The 13,656-nt window shown below is 46.1% G+C and overlaps 1 long non-coding RNA gene across 1 annotated transcript; it reads right to left on the bottom strand.

Moving 5' to 3' along the window:
• Nucleotides 1–230: 230 nt before the first annotated feature.
• Nucleotides 231–7,737, bottom strand: LOC134807895 (uncharacterized). The gene is made up of 3 exons (XR_010149425.1): nucleotides 7,652–7,737; nucleotides 7,205–7,518; nucleotides 231–1,093 (listed from the first exon to the last, which is right to left on the bottom strand). It is a non-coding gene; the product is annotated as an uncharacterized LOC134807895 (long non-coding RNA).
• Nucleotides 7,738–13,656: the final 5,919 nt, after the last annotated feature.

Below are 13,656 nucleotides of genomic sequence, written 5' to 3' on the forward strand. Positions count from 1 at the left end.
GCCTCCCAAAGTACTGGGATTACAGGCATGAGCCACTGCACCCACCATGGGGAGACAATTAAATACACAAAGAATAATGATCTATTACATTAAGTACTGGGAAGGAAACAAATGAGGTGCTGAGGGAAGAAAAACATGGGTGACCTATTAAAGATCATGTGACCAGGGAAGGCTCCCCTGAGGAGGTGACATTTAAGCTGAGGCTGGAAAGATGAGAAAGAGACAACAAGTGATGGGAAAGGACAGGAATTCCAGGCATTCTTTTTATTTGTTTGTTTGTTTGTTTGTTTGAGACAGAATCTTGCTGTGTCGCCCAGGCTGGAGTGCAGTGGCACAATCTTGGCTCACTGCAACCTCCACCTCCAGGTTCAAGCAATTCTCCTACCTCAGCCTCCAGAGTGGCTGGGATTACAGGCACGCACCACTATGCCCAACTAATTTTTGTATTTTCGGTAGAGACGGGGGTTCCCTATGTTGGTCAGGCTGGTCTCGAACTCCTGACCTCAAGTGATCCACCCACCTTGGCCTCACAAAGTGCTGGAATTACAGGAATGGGCCACCATGCCCAGCTGAATTCCAGGCATTCTGAGGTGCACTGGCTAGAGAATGAATAGATACCAAATGTGGAGGCACTTAGATGAGGCCACTGTGGCTGAAGTGAGGTGGGCAAAGGGTAGAGCCATCTGGGTGAGGCAGGAGAGGCAGGCGGGGCTTCCTGGACCAGTGTTTGGATTCCAGCTGGGTGCAGAGAAGAGACCCTGAAGGATATTCAGCAGGGGTGAAAATCTGATTTCTGTTTTAAGATCACCCTGGAAATAGAGGCACTCATTTGGAAGATGCTGTGTTGTCTAGGTGACAGATGGCAGAGACGTAGAGAGGGTGCCAGCTGTGGAGATGGAGAAAACCAGACAAATCGAGCTGTATTTTACAGGTAGAATCAGCATGATGATTAGCAGCTGGAACGGGGTGGTTGGGAGGTAAAGAAGAGTGTAGAGTAACTCCTCAGTTGCTGGTTTGATTATTGAGTTGTGGTGATGGGGGAGGGATGGCAATCAGGAGGTCAGCGGCCAGAGGCCACCCAGCATCTCTGGGTCTAAAAGGCAAATTCCAACAGAAGTTTAATTGGCTTCCTTTGAGTCAGATGCTTACCTGGTTCATTAGCTAGGCTGAGGTTGGGGGAGCACACAGGGATGGGTATGCTAGGGCCTGCCTAAACTTGCTAGCAGCCTACAAGAATGGAGAAAAGAAGCATGTGAATAACTAGAATCCAAAGAATTTTAAGGCCTGGGGCAGATGCCTTCTGGGGTGCCATCCCAGCCCCCCAGTCATTTCCCTTTCTCTAGAACCTGTTCCACCCACCCCAGGGTAGGGACCAGCCGCAGTAGATGGCAGGCAGAAAGAGATTCTGCTATAAAACACCATACACATAAAAGAAAGAACAGCAACAAATGGACAAAGATGGAGTATGGTTTTGTGCCCAAAGAATTTACAACCCCAAAATGAGTTTCGTGATATGCCTGCTTTGATTTCTCATTTATTCCAAGTTATCATTTATATTGTTAATCTATACAGTTTTCTCCCCCCACGTATTAGACAGCTTTTAAAAATGGTTTTCAAGGCTGGGTACTGTGGCTCTTGCCTGTAATCCCAGCATTTTGAGAGGCTGAGGCAGGTGGATCATTCGAGGTTAGGAGTTCGAGACCAGCCTGGCCAACATGGTGAAACCCCACCTCTACTAAAAATACAAAAATTAGCCGGGCGTGATGGCACGTGCCTGTAATCCCAGCTACTCAGGAGGCTGAAGCAGGAGAATCGCTTGAACCCAGGAGGTTAGAGTGAGCAGAGATTGCACCACTGCACTCCAGCCTGAGTGACAGAGAGAGACTGTCTCAAAAAAAAAAAAAAATGGTTTTCAAGTTACTTCGTGTGTATTTAAGTTTTTTGCCTACTTGATAAGCCCTCTGTTGGAAACTTCTCTGCAACCCTTGTTTATGAACCAGACAGGGCTGTGAGTATTCTGGTATACTGATGTCTACTCATTTACTGGTGTAAATTATTTCTCTGCCTCTATGCTAACTAGAGATATAGATATATATATATATGAATAATGAATATATAAAATTTATCAGTTTTCTCCCTCTATCTTAAAAGATTATTCACTGGGCTGGGCACGGTGGCTCATGCCGGTAATCCCAGCACTTTGGGTGGCTGAGGCGGGCAGATCACTTAAAGTCAGGAGTTTGAGACCAGCCCGGCCAACATGGTGAAACCCTGTCTCTACTAAAAATACAAAAAATTAGCTGCGTGTGATGGTGAGTGCCTATAATCCCAGCTACTCGGGAGGCTGAGGCAGGAGAATCACTTGAACCTGGGAGGCAGAGGTTGCAGTGAGCCAAGATCGCGCCATTGCATTCCAGACTGGGGGACAAGAGCGAGACTTTGTCTCAAAAAGAAAAAAAAAGAAGATAGTCTGGATGTAAGTAATTATTCAGGCAATTTAAAATGACCCCTTGAAATTAAATGCCAATTGTTTTGATTAGACTTTTTTCTAAAATGTCTGATATCATTCTGTGCCATAGGAAATTGAGTTAGTAACATCTTAACTTTTTCTGTTCTTTTAATTTTCCGACTCAGTCATTGTTATGAAACCCCAGGCACTGTCGTGGCTGTACTCCAGCCTTGGGGGCTATTTGATTTTCTGGTGTTATTAGTGCTAATTCGAGAGCTCAGAGGCTTTTATTCTTTTCTAGCTGGCGATCATTCTGTTTCCTTCCATCTTGCTGCGGTCAGCATGTCTGCTTCCTCTCTTCCCATGGAATTATGATCTGTTCTCAGCTCTCCCTGTACCCCTCTCACAGCCTAACACGGTGCCCTGTACAAGTAGGCACTCAATAACCATTTCTTCTATTGGATTAAACCCAGGAAGACTGGAAGTTTGCCAGAGGAAACAAAATAATTAAGCTTGTTAACTCATTAACTTTAATTTTAGACACATCCCTTAAGCTCCTGAGTATAGTTTGGGAAATCATACCTGAGTTCCAAATGGTTGAGGTTGTCAGGGATCTTGGCTGCTGAATTAAGCGGGGTGTATGGCTCTATTATACATGAAAATATGTCTTTGCAGGCACACATAATTGCTGCTAATTTGTACCACAGGAAGAATAAAAGTAGCAAATTGATAAAGAAGACCTATTTCTACTTCTATAATGAAGACTACTTACCCCCCATACATGTACAACTATTATATATCAATTTAAAAGACAATAGCCCTTGATTACCTTAAGTACAACCCCTACCTTCACTGTAGTATACCAGGATATAAAAGTATTGTCGAGGCCAGGCACAGTGGCTCACGCCTGTAATCCTAGCACTTTGGGAGGCTGAGGTGAGGGGTGTGAGTGGATCACCTGAGGTCAGGAGTTTGAGAGCAGCCTGGCCAACAATGGCAAACCCCGTCTCTACTAAAAATACAAAAAATAGCCAGGCATGGTGGTGCATGCCTGTAAACCCAGCTACTTGGGAGGCTGAGGCAGGAGAATTGCTTGAATCTGGGAGGCAGAGATTGCAGTGAGCCGAGATTATGCCACTGCACTCCAGCCTGGGTGACAGAGCGAGACTCCATCTCAAAAAAAAAAAAAAGAAAAAAAAGGATTGTTTATGAAATTCAAAGCTATTTGCTGAAATACAAGCACATTTTTATAAACGAAGGTGACATATTTAAAACACAGAAACAGGTAAATTGGGTGGAAGCAAAATTGACCCATAATCTTAATTTTATTGGTCTTTCCTACTGACACATTTTAACTATGTTACAAAAACTACTGAAGTTGAACTATGAGATACATCTTAAGTGCATCCTTAGTGGGCAGTTAATTATTTCTCACTAAATAGAGTTTTGCTCAGGCATAAAACCTTGGAGTCATCCTAGGTTCCTCTGGGCCTCATCTCACATCCTATCTGTCTGTAAATCCTGTTAGCTCTGCCTTCAGAATCTATCCAGAATCCAGCCATCTCAATACTTCCACTGCTACACCCCGATCCAAGTCACCACTCTCTTTTTATTAGCCTCTTAGCTGATCTCGTGCTTCCATCACTGTCTGTTCTGTATCCAGTAGCTGGAGCAACTGTTTATAAGTAGACGGTCTCATCACATCTCTTCCTGCTCAGTATCTTCCAGTGGCTCTTGTGATACACAAGTCCTCATCATGCCCTCTGGCCCTTCCTACCTCTCAGGACTTATTCCTGCATGCTCCCCTCAGCCACTCTACCCGTCACATAAGCCTTCTTTCTGCTCTTTAAACACACAAGAAATATTTCTTGGCTGGGTGTGGTGGCTCACGCCTGTAATCCTAGCATTTTGGGAGGCTGAGGCAGGTGGATCACCTGAGGTCAGGAGTTAGAGACCAGCCTGGCCAACGTGGTGAAACCCTGTCTCTATTAAAAATACAAAAATTAGCTGGGCCTGGTGGCTGGTGCCCATAATCCCAGTTACTCAGGAGGCTGAGGCAGGAGAATTGCTTGAATCCGAGAGGCAGAGGTTGCAGTGAGCCAAGATCGCACCATTGCACTCCAGCCTGGGCAACAAGAGTGAAACTCTGTCTCAAAAAATAAATAAATAAATAAATAAATAAATAAATAAATATTTCTTGTATGAATGGAATACAATGGTTGCTAAGTGAATTAATGAATTTTATGATAATTATAATCAATTACAGTTAGTACCAGCTATATGCTAGCCCTGCCCAGAGAGATGCTCTTTTACCAACTGGTGTAAACCCGTGGTTCTCAGACTTTACCTGGTATCAGAATCATCTGCAGGGCTTGTTAAAACTCAGATGGCTGGGCCTTACCTCCAGAAAAATTTACATTTCTAACAGGTTTCTAGGTGATGCTGGTCAGGCATACACTTTGGCTTAATGATTCTAGGCCAACTGGCCATTCTGAGGAGAAATTTGACAGATTTTGGCCTGGTATTCCTTTCTGCCTCTCTGGGTGAAAAGATTAATTGCAGATGGGTTTGGGGAAAAAAACTCTGAACTTTATTTTTTGATACTTAGCCACAGGGTGGCCCCCTAGCTCCAATAATTACTCCATAGCCCCCACTCCCACCGCATTAAAACACCTTTTGTTATTTGGAGAACTTCCAAGCCATTTCTCTCTCTCTCTTTTTTTTTTTTTTTTGCTTGTTTGTTTGTTTGAGACAGAGTCTCACTCTGTTGCTCAGGCTGGAGTGCAGTGGTGCGATCTCAGCCTCACTGCAACCTCCTCCTCCCAGGTTCAAGCGATTCTCGTGCCTCAGCCTCCCAAGTAGCTGGGATTACAGGCGTGCACCACCATGCCTGGGTAATTTTTTTTTTTTTTTTTTTTTTGGTATTTTTAGTAGAGACGGGGTTTGCCATGTTGGCCAGGCTGGTTTTGAACTCCTGACCTCAAGCGATCTGCCCCCCTCAGCCTCCCAAAGTGTTGGGATTACAGACGTGAGCCACTGTGCCCGGCCTCTCTCTCTCTCTCTCTCCCCACTCCCCCCACCCCCCCCCCAACCTTTCTGTCTTTAAATGTAGCTCTAAGGCCACTAGTTTGTTATTCACAACAGGCCGGCCCTTTCATGCATGGGATATGGTGGTGGTTTCCTCAGTAATGTAGGACTCTGGCTCTGTTAGAAGCGACTGTTGTCTTAGATAGAAATGGCACAGGAAAGTAGGTTTGTAAGTCGGAGATGACATGATATGAGAAAATGAAAGGAGATTTCATTTTAGCCCCCAGGAGGGACCCACACACAGGACAAACATCCACTCTTTTGTAGCCCATGCCGCTCTGCACAGGAGGGTCACCCCCTAAGCCTCACCCAGAAGCTCCTCCAAACCTCTTGTCACTGTAGTGGAGAGGAGAGGACCTTTCCTCCCGCTTCCAGCTGCCCTTCGTCTCACTCCCAGACAGATAAGAGGGCTGAGGACTGGTAGGAGTGAATGACAAGGACAGAGGGCTGAAGGCTGTGGATGCCACCTTCCTGGGCTGTCACCCCTGGCCTGGTGTTGCTATCTGAAAAGGGGGGAGCGGGCTGGCAGTGACAGACAAAGTGGTGAGTGCAGGGGAATAGGCCCAATCTGCGACCCACGGTCCTCCCTCTCCTCCCCTCTACACCTGTCCTCCTGCTTCTCTTTCTCTGTAGAGTGAAACCCAATTCTAAACGTTAACAGAGTCTGGAAAAGGCATCCAAGTAAAAACATGCAAAAGTTGAAAATAGCCTTCCACGTTATAAGGGAGGTTCCACTCCCAGAAAGATAATGACGACTATAAAATTCCAAATGGCACTTTGCCCACTAGCCACATTCTTCAATAACACGGTCTTAGCAGTTTCACGTGTTATTTACAGGTGAAGAGGCAGTAGATCTTTTTTCCCACTGAGGTCTCATTGAGGATATAGATAGGCTGCTTCGGATACTACTGGTAATTTTAGTTGTTTCAGTTTCATAAAATGTATGAGACCTACACTTCTTATCACAAATATCATTACTTCACTTCTTTCACTTAGAGAGAGAGGAAGAGGGGTGGAATAAAAGAACAAAGGCAGTGCAATAAAATACTCAAAATAGCTGTAAGACAAATAATGCTCAACAAAGTTGGTGGCAGCACAGAAACAGACCCACTGGCTGGTAGGCAGCAGCACCATGAGAGGGTTTGATGTATTCGTTCATTCACAAAGCCTGCCTTTGTCATGTAATAGGCACTTAGGGGAATCCAGAGCTTGTCTGGAATAGGGGGATGCGTCCTGCCAACAGAAGCAGTTCCAGACCCTGCAGGTTGGCTAGCCAAAGCCCAGCTAACTCCCATCAGGTGTACCTTCCTGAGCTGCACAGACGGAAAACCACAAACTGCTTTTTCAGACTTCCTTGCAGGTCTGCCAAGCAGAGCACCTGTGTGAAACTCAGAAGCTGCAGCTGGGAAGGTGGGCATGGGCCGTATGGGGTAGAGCTTTCTGGGAGATCTGATTGGGGTAGCTCTGAGGGAGGCTCCACTGCCCGGTTCCTAATGTCACAGGTGTGGGCAAGCACCTGCTGTGGAAACTCAGCACTCTTAACTACATTGTTCCTGGCTATTAGCCACCCACCTGTTTCCCTATACGTCCCAGAAATTCTGTACATTCTTTAATTCTTCCCTGTAATCAGTGCTTTTCTGCTTTGTTGTCTGTACTTGGAACACTTACCAAGAAATTAACCAAATCAGAGATACTCAGCATGGGCTTGAGGAAGATGTGTTTTGACATCATTTTCTCCAAATCTCTCGAAGTTTGTGACAAGTCTTTTTCTGCTACACTTTCTTCTAGTTCCTGTTCACAGTTTTGACCTCTTCCTCCATTTTCTCTGATGTTTAGCTGATTTTTACCATCTGTTCCATCATCCAGTTCTCCAAGGTGTTCATTTTGACATCCAGCCTGACACTTCCTTCGCACTTTTGTGGCACCTCTAGCACTGCCACTTGCTTGGTTTTTGACAGCTGGTACCATCAACAAACAAATGCCTTGGGGAAGAAAACATGTCAATTCTCATGGCTTGAAATGCAGGAACAAAACAGAAATGCACACCGACCTGGAGCTTACAGTACGGCGTGCCATGAGAGCTTGCATTGGCCAAAAGCATGCAAGAATACTCACTGTAGCTGATGCATGTTGTAAAAATCTGCATGAACTCTGTTCTTCAGTGCTGCAATTTCTGATGTGAACAGCACCATCAGCTTTACACAGAACAATACTCAGTGTGGCATATGTACTTTTATTATGCAAAAGAGCAGATGGCAGGACGTTTGAATATAGGGAAGTTGAAAGTCACCTGGAAATGCTTCATGTAAATAGCACTAACTAGGAAGAGAAGGCACCTGTGCTAAGAAAGGGACGTGAAGCGGCCAGTCCAGGATTTGCAGCCTTGTTTGTGTGTTACTATAGAATCGCCTGGGCTCTTTTAAAAAATATTTATTTATTTATTTATTTAGAGACGGAGTCTCTCTCTTGCCCAGGCTGGAGCGCAGTGGCGCAATCTCAGCTCACTGCAACCTCTGCCTCCAGGGTTCAAGCGATTTTCCTGCCTCAGCCTCCTGAGTAGCTGGGATTACAGGCGAGTGCCACCATGCCTGGCTAATTTTTTTTTTTTTATCTTTAGTAGAGGTGGGGCTTCACCATGTTGGCCAGGCTGGTCTTGAACTCCTGACCTCAGGTGATCCGCCTGCCTCAGCCTCTCAAAGTGCTGGGATTACAGGTGTGAGCCACTGCACACGGCCTGGGCTCTTTTTAAAAATGCCAATATATGGCAAAAAACAAAACAAAAATAAAGAGGAAAGTGGGGAGAAGGCCAGGGAAGTTTGGAGGACCCCAGGATTCCACTCACCTTACTGACCCTAGTGGTGTATTGGCTTTTTTAAGACAAGGTCTCACTGTTTCCTAGGCTGAAGTGCAGCAGCATGAACGTGGGTCACTGCAGCCTTAACCTCCTGGGTTCAAATGATCATCCCACCTCAGCCTCCCGAGTAGCTGAGACCACAGGCACGTGCCACCACACCTGGCTAATTTTTAAAATTTTTTTGTAGAGATAGAGTCTCACTATGTTACCCAGGCTAGTCTCGAACGCCTGGGCTCAAGTGATTCTACTGCCTTGGCCTCCCAAAGTGCTGGGATTACAGGAGCGAGCCACCATACCAGGCCACTTTCCCCTTTATAAAAATTTAAAAAGAAAAGAAAATCCCAGTATTCAGGCACAAACCCAAACCATTTTAATCAGAATCTTTGTGGGTGGAGTGCTGGTGGGTTGGTTTTTTTTTTTTTTTTTTTTTTAGCGTGGATGAATCTAATGAGCTTTCAACATTGAGAACCAGTGGATAGGGTTTCTACTCTGCCCTATTTATCCTTGTGAATGTGGCTTTTCTTCCTCTTTCCACAGGCATTGTCTGAGGCTTTCAAATAAGTAACCTCGTGGGTTTTTGTAGTAAGTAGCATTTGTGGCTGGAGGCCAGCTTCCCATTCAAAGACTGTCTCTTCTTAAAGAATTCTTGATTCTTGGCCAGGCTTGGTGGGTCACACCTGTAATCCCAGCACTTTGGGAGGCCAAGGCGGGCATATCATGAGGTCCGGAGTTTGAGACCAGCCTGGCCAATATGGTGAAACCTCTTCTCTACTAAAAATAGAAAAATTAGCTGGGTGTGGTGGTGCACGCCTGTTGTTACAGCTACTCAGGAGGCTGAGGCAAAAGAATTGCTTGAACCTGGGAGGCGGAGGTTGCAGTGAGCTGAGATCGAGCCACTCCACTCCATCCTGGGCAACAGAGCGAGACTCCATCTCAAAAAAAAAAAAAAAAAAGAATTCTTGATTCTTAATGGAACCACAGGTAGTCAGCAAGATGAAAAATGGAAATGATGATTCTGTAATTGTCCATGTTACAACAACCAGAGTATGAATTGCATTGCAGTTTTTTTGTTTGTTTTTTGTTTTTGAGACATTGTATTGCAAGACACCAATAGAGGCACTTACAGAGTCTCGCTCTATTGCCCAGGCTGGAGTGCAATGGTGTGATCTCAGCTCACTGCAACCTCTGCCTCCTGGGTTCAAGCAATTCTCCTGTCTCAGCCTCCTGAGTAGCTGGGACTACAAGCGTGCGCCACCACACCTGGCTAATTTTTGTAGAGATGGGGTTTCACCATGTTGGTCAGGCTGGCCTTGAACTCCTGACCTCAGGTGATCCACCTGCCTCAGCCTCCCAAAGTGCTGGGATTACAGGCGTGAGCCACTATGCCTGGCCTGCATTTCAGTTTTGTCTGGGGAAAGATCATCTCCTTGGCTGACAGGGTGTAAACAAGAGTAGATTTCCCCTCAAATGAGGTCATCCATGGCCACTGTAGTTAGAGGCTTTTGGGAAATTACCTAGAATGGAGTTTTCCAGAAAAGACCATGAACCAGGGTGCCCACAGATGCTGAGGGTACTAGGTCTGTGATTCTCAAACACTCACATGCCCAAGTATTTGCCAGGAGCTTGTTAAATGCAGAATTCCTAGGCTGCCCACAGTGCTGCTCACCCGGCAGTTGTCAGCCTTGGCTGAAACCCCTGGGCAGCTTTGAAAATACTGGTGCTTGGGTCCCACCCCCAGAAATTTTGGTTATTTGCTTTCGGGTATGGCCTGGGCATGGGATTTTTCAGGGTTCCCAGAGTAGTGTAATATGCATCCAGATTGGGAACCACAGGCAAGAAAAGTGCCACTGTGGACTCTTATTCCTGGTCTGCTGTCCCTCTTGGAAAGTCTTCCTTTCCAATTTTCCTTCACATTCTATCAGCAGTGGAGTAGAAGAGACTTAGAACTCAGGGACCATCTAGTCCAACCCCACAGTTCACAGATGAGGAAAACAAGGCCAGGAAGGGGAAGTGGCCGGCCCAAGGACACACGGCTACTACCAAGTCAGCCCCAGAGCGCATCCGGCTCACTCTCTCATGGTCCTGCTCCCATCATGCGGCCTACTGTGGAACACAGGGAATTTTATCTGAAGGAAAACGCTACAGTAAAACATTAGAAATAAGGAATGATAACGATTCAGTCCTCTAAAGATTTTTAAAGTTCTTCATCCATTTGTCACTTCATACTATCTTCTATATTTATAAAGTGGTGCTGGGTACCCAGGGGCAATGACTCACGTTCCCAGCAGGCCACGGATTTACTAAAAATGGGTGTGCTTTTGTACTTGACTCTCACTCTTAGGGACAGACTGGATTTGGGTTTTGATGGAAGAGCTGAGCTTCCAGGGAAGTATTTTAGCAGTTGATGGTTGCTTTCTTTCTTAAATCTCCATGGATATGTATACATCAGGTATCTTGTATGTATCAGGCTAATGCTTTTCAGTGTGCTTTAGTGAAGTGGAAATGGGTGAGATCAGGGATTCCTGGACAAGTGACTCCTCAGCTAGCACTTTATTGAGGAAGAGACCCTGCTATGCCCACTTTCTCTGTGTGTAGGGGTGTGGGGTGTGGGGTGTGGGGGGAGGTTCTGCTAATGGGGGCTGCTCCCCTGGGGAGCCCTACAAGCCCAAGTCATCCTAGGGCTCGGCAAAGACTTGCCAGAATTTCAGTACCTCATTTTGTTGCAGACCAAAAATAATAATAGGAAAATCATCCATGCGTCCCTGCTATGAGTGTCAAGGCACCTGTTCACGTATGTCATCCCAATGTCCTGGGGACATTTTTCTGATTTAAAAGCAAATGAAAATATTTTTGTAGGGCTGGAGCAGCGGCTCATGCCTGTAATCTCAGCACTTTGGGAGGCTAAGGTGGGACAATCGCTTTAGCCCAGAAGGTGGAGGCTGCAGTGAGCTGTGATCACGCTACCGTACTCCAGCCTGGGCAACAGAGCGACACCTTGTTTCAAAAAAATAATAATAATAAAGAAAATTTTGTGGGCCCCTAAAAGCATTGTGGGCCTCAGGTCCTGCGAGTCCTGTGCCTCATGGGCAAGTCAGCCCTGACAGGGGTGGAGGAAAACACCCACGCTTGGCCTCTGTGGCTCATGCTGCTAATGTGCTGGGGCACTACCCACGGGCCGTACAGAAACAGGCAGTGGGCTGGCTTTGGCCTGTGAGCCATAGTTTGCTGACCGTTGCTCTAGATGACCAAGGTGTAATTAGCTGAGAGAATTTCTGATGGCTCACAGGACAGCCAAGAAAAGACATGGTCATCCAAAGTGACTGGTAACCGCTACAGAGAGTCTTCCATTGGGCCCTAATTACCACCCCGCTCCTACACCCCTGGTTTTTTCTTCTCACTTTGTGAAAAGTAAAAGCGTACACTTATTAAACATAAATGGCTTGTAATCCCAGCACTTTGGGAGGCCAAGGCGGGCAGATCACTTGAGGTTAGGAGTTCTAGACCAGCCCTGGCCAACATGGCGAAACCCCGTCTATACTAAAAAAAATACAAAAATTAGCCGAGTGTGGTGGAGCAAGCCTGTAATCCCAGCTCCTCGGGAGGCTGAGGCGGGAGAATTACTTGAGCCTGGGAGGTGGAGGTTGCAGTGAACCGAGAGGGCACCTCTGTACTCCAGCCTGGGTGAGAGAGCGAGACTCCATCCCCCAAAAGCAAACAAGCCACATAAGTGTATAGCTTAATGAATTCTCACAAAGCAAACACCCATCCAGATCAAGAAATAGAGCATTCCCAGCACTTCCACAGGCTGCTCTCCCCGCACCTAAAGGAAACTACGAAACTGACTTCTCCCCTGTAGATCAGTTTGTTGGGTTTATAACACTGTGCTCTTTAGCATCGGGGCTCTTTCAGGCCTGACCATTGTTGTACTGTGTTTCTGGAAGGACTGAATGGAGTGGGCTACCACTCACAAGATCTCAGGGCCATGCTTTTGTCATGAGATTGGTTGTCTTAGAGGGGCTTGGAGGTGAGGAAGGCATGTGAGCAATCCAGCTAGCCAACCCAGGGTGCTCTGAGGACTAGAGAGAGAAAAGGTTCATTGATACCACAAAGTGCATAGCCACAAACACAGATGCTTTGTTAGAGGAACACCACAAATGGAAAAATCATGACTAGTGAAGCTGATTAAGGAAGTTCCTCTAGACTGCAACCCTATTGCTTTGAAACTGATTGGCCCATAACTATTAAAAGGGAAACAATTTATAGGGAAGACAGATTCAACATGTTACGTTCGAGTTGAGAATCAAAGCTTTTAACTGCAACTGACCCCACAGTTCAGGGCTGCCATGTTATGGCCAGGAAGGCTATGTACCGCACAACTCCTGCAAGCTCCATTCGCACAGAATACATGAATGGTGCCCTGCGGAACTGCATGCTGAGGCAGCCCCGCCAGTGTAAACAGAATCAGTTGCCTAGATTCAGACCACACTTTAACTTACAATGTTGAACTTCATCAGTTATACATGTTTGGGTAAAAGGCTCTTTTTTTTTTTTTTTTTTGAGACCTCCGCCTCCCGGGTTCCAGTGATTCTCCTGCCTCAGCCTCCCAAGTAGTTGGGATTACAGGCACGTGCCACCCCACCTGGCTAAATTTTTTTATTTTTAGTAGAGATGGGGTTTCACCATGTTGGCCGGGCTGGTCTTGAACTCTTGACCTCAAGTGATCTGCCCACCCTGGCCTCCCAAAGTGCTGGGATTATAGGTGTGAGCCACCGCGCCCAGCCAAGGCTTTTCTTTTTTTAAAAAAAAACTTAAAAAAAATATATATATATATATTTTTTGGAACAGACTCTCACTGTCACCCAGTCTAGACTGCAATGGCATGATCATGGCTCGCTGCAGCTTTGACCTCCCAGGTTCAAGTGATCCTCCTACCCCAACCTCTGGAGTAGTTGGGACTATAGGTGTGCAGCTAATTTTTTATGCACAGCTAATTTTTAAATTTTTTTTATAGTGACAGGGTCTTGTTTTGCTGCCCAGGCTGGTCTCAAACTCTTGGCCTCAAGCAATCCTCCTGCCTTGAACTCCCAAAGTGCTGGGATGACGGTGTGAGCCACTGCACTGGGTCTCCCAATTTTAAATATGAGACTAAGCCATGGAGAGGTTATCATGCCCAGGGTCATGCAGCAAGCAAGCAGCAGAGCTGGGAGTGGAACCCAGACAGCCCATGGTCCTCCCTGCTACATCGCCTGTGCTATTCAGACACAAT

The sequence above is a fragment of the Pan troglodytes genome, chromosome 12, assembly GCF_028858775.2.
Source record: "Pan troglodytes isolate AG18354 chromosome 12, NHGRI_mPanTro3-v2.0_pri, whole genome shotgun sequence".
Lineage (NCBI taxonomy): Eukaryota > Metazoa > Chordata > Mammalia > Primates > Hominidae > Pan > Pan troglodytes.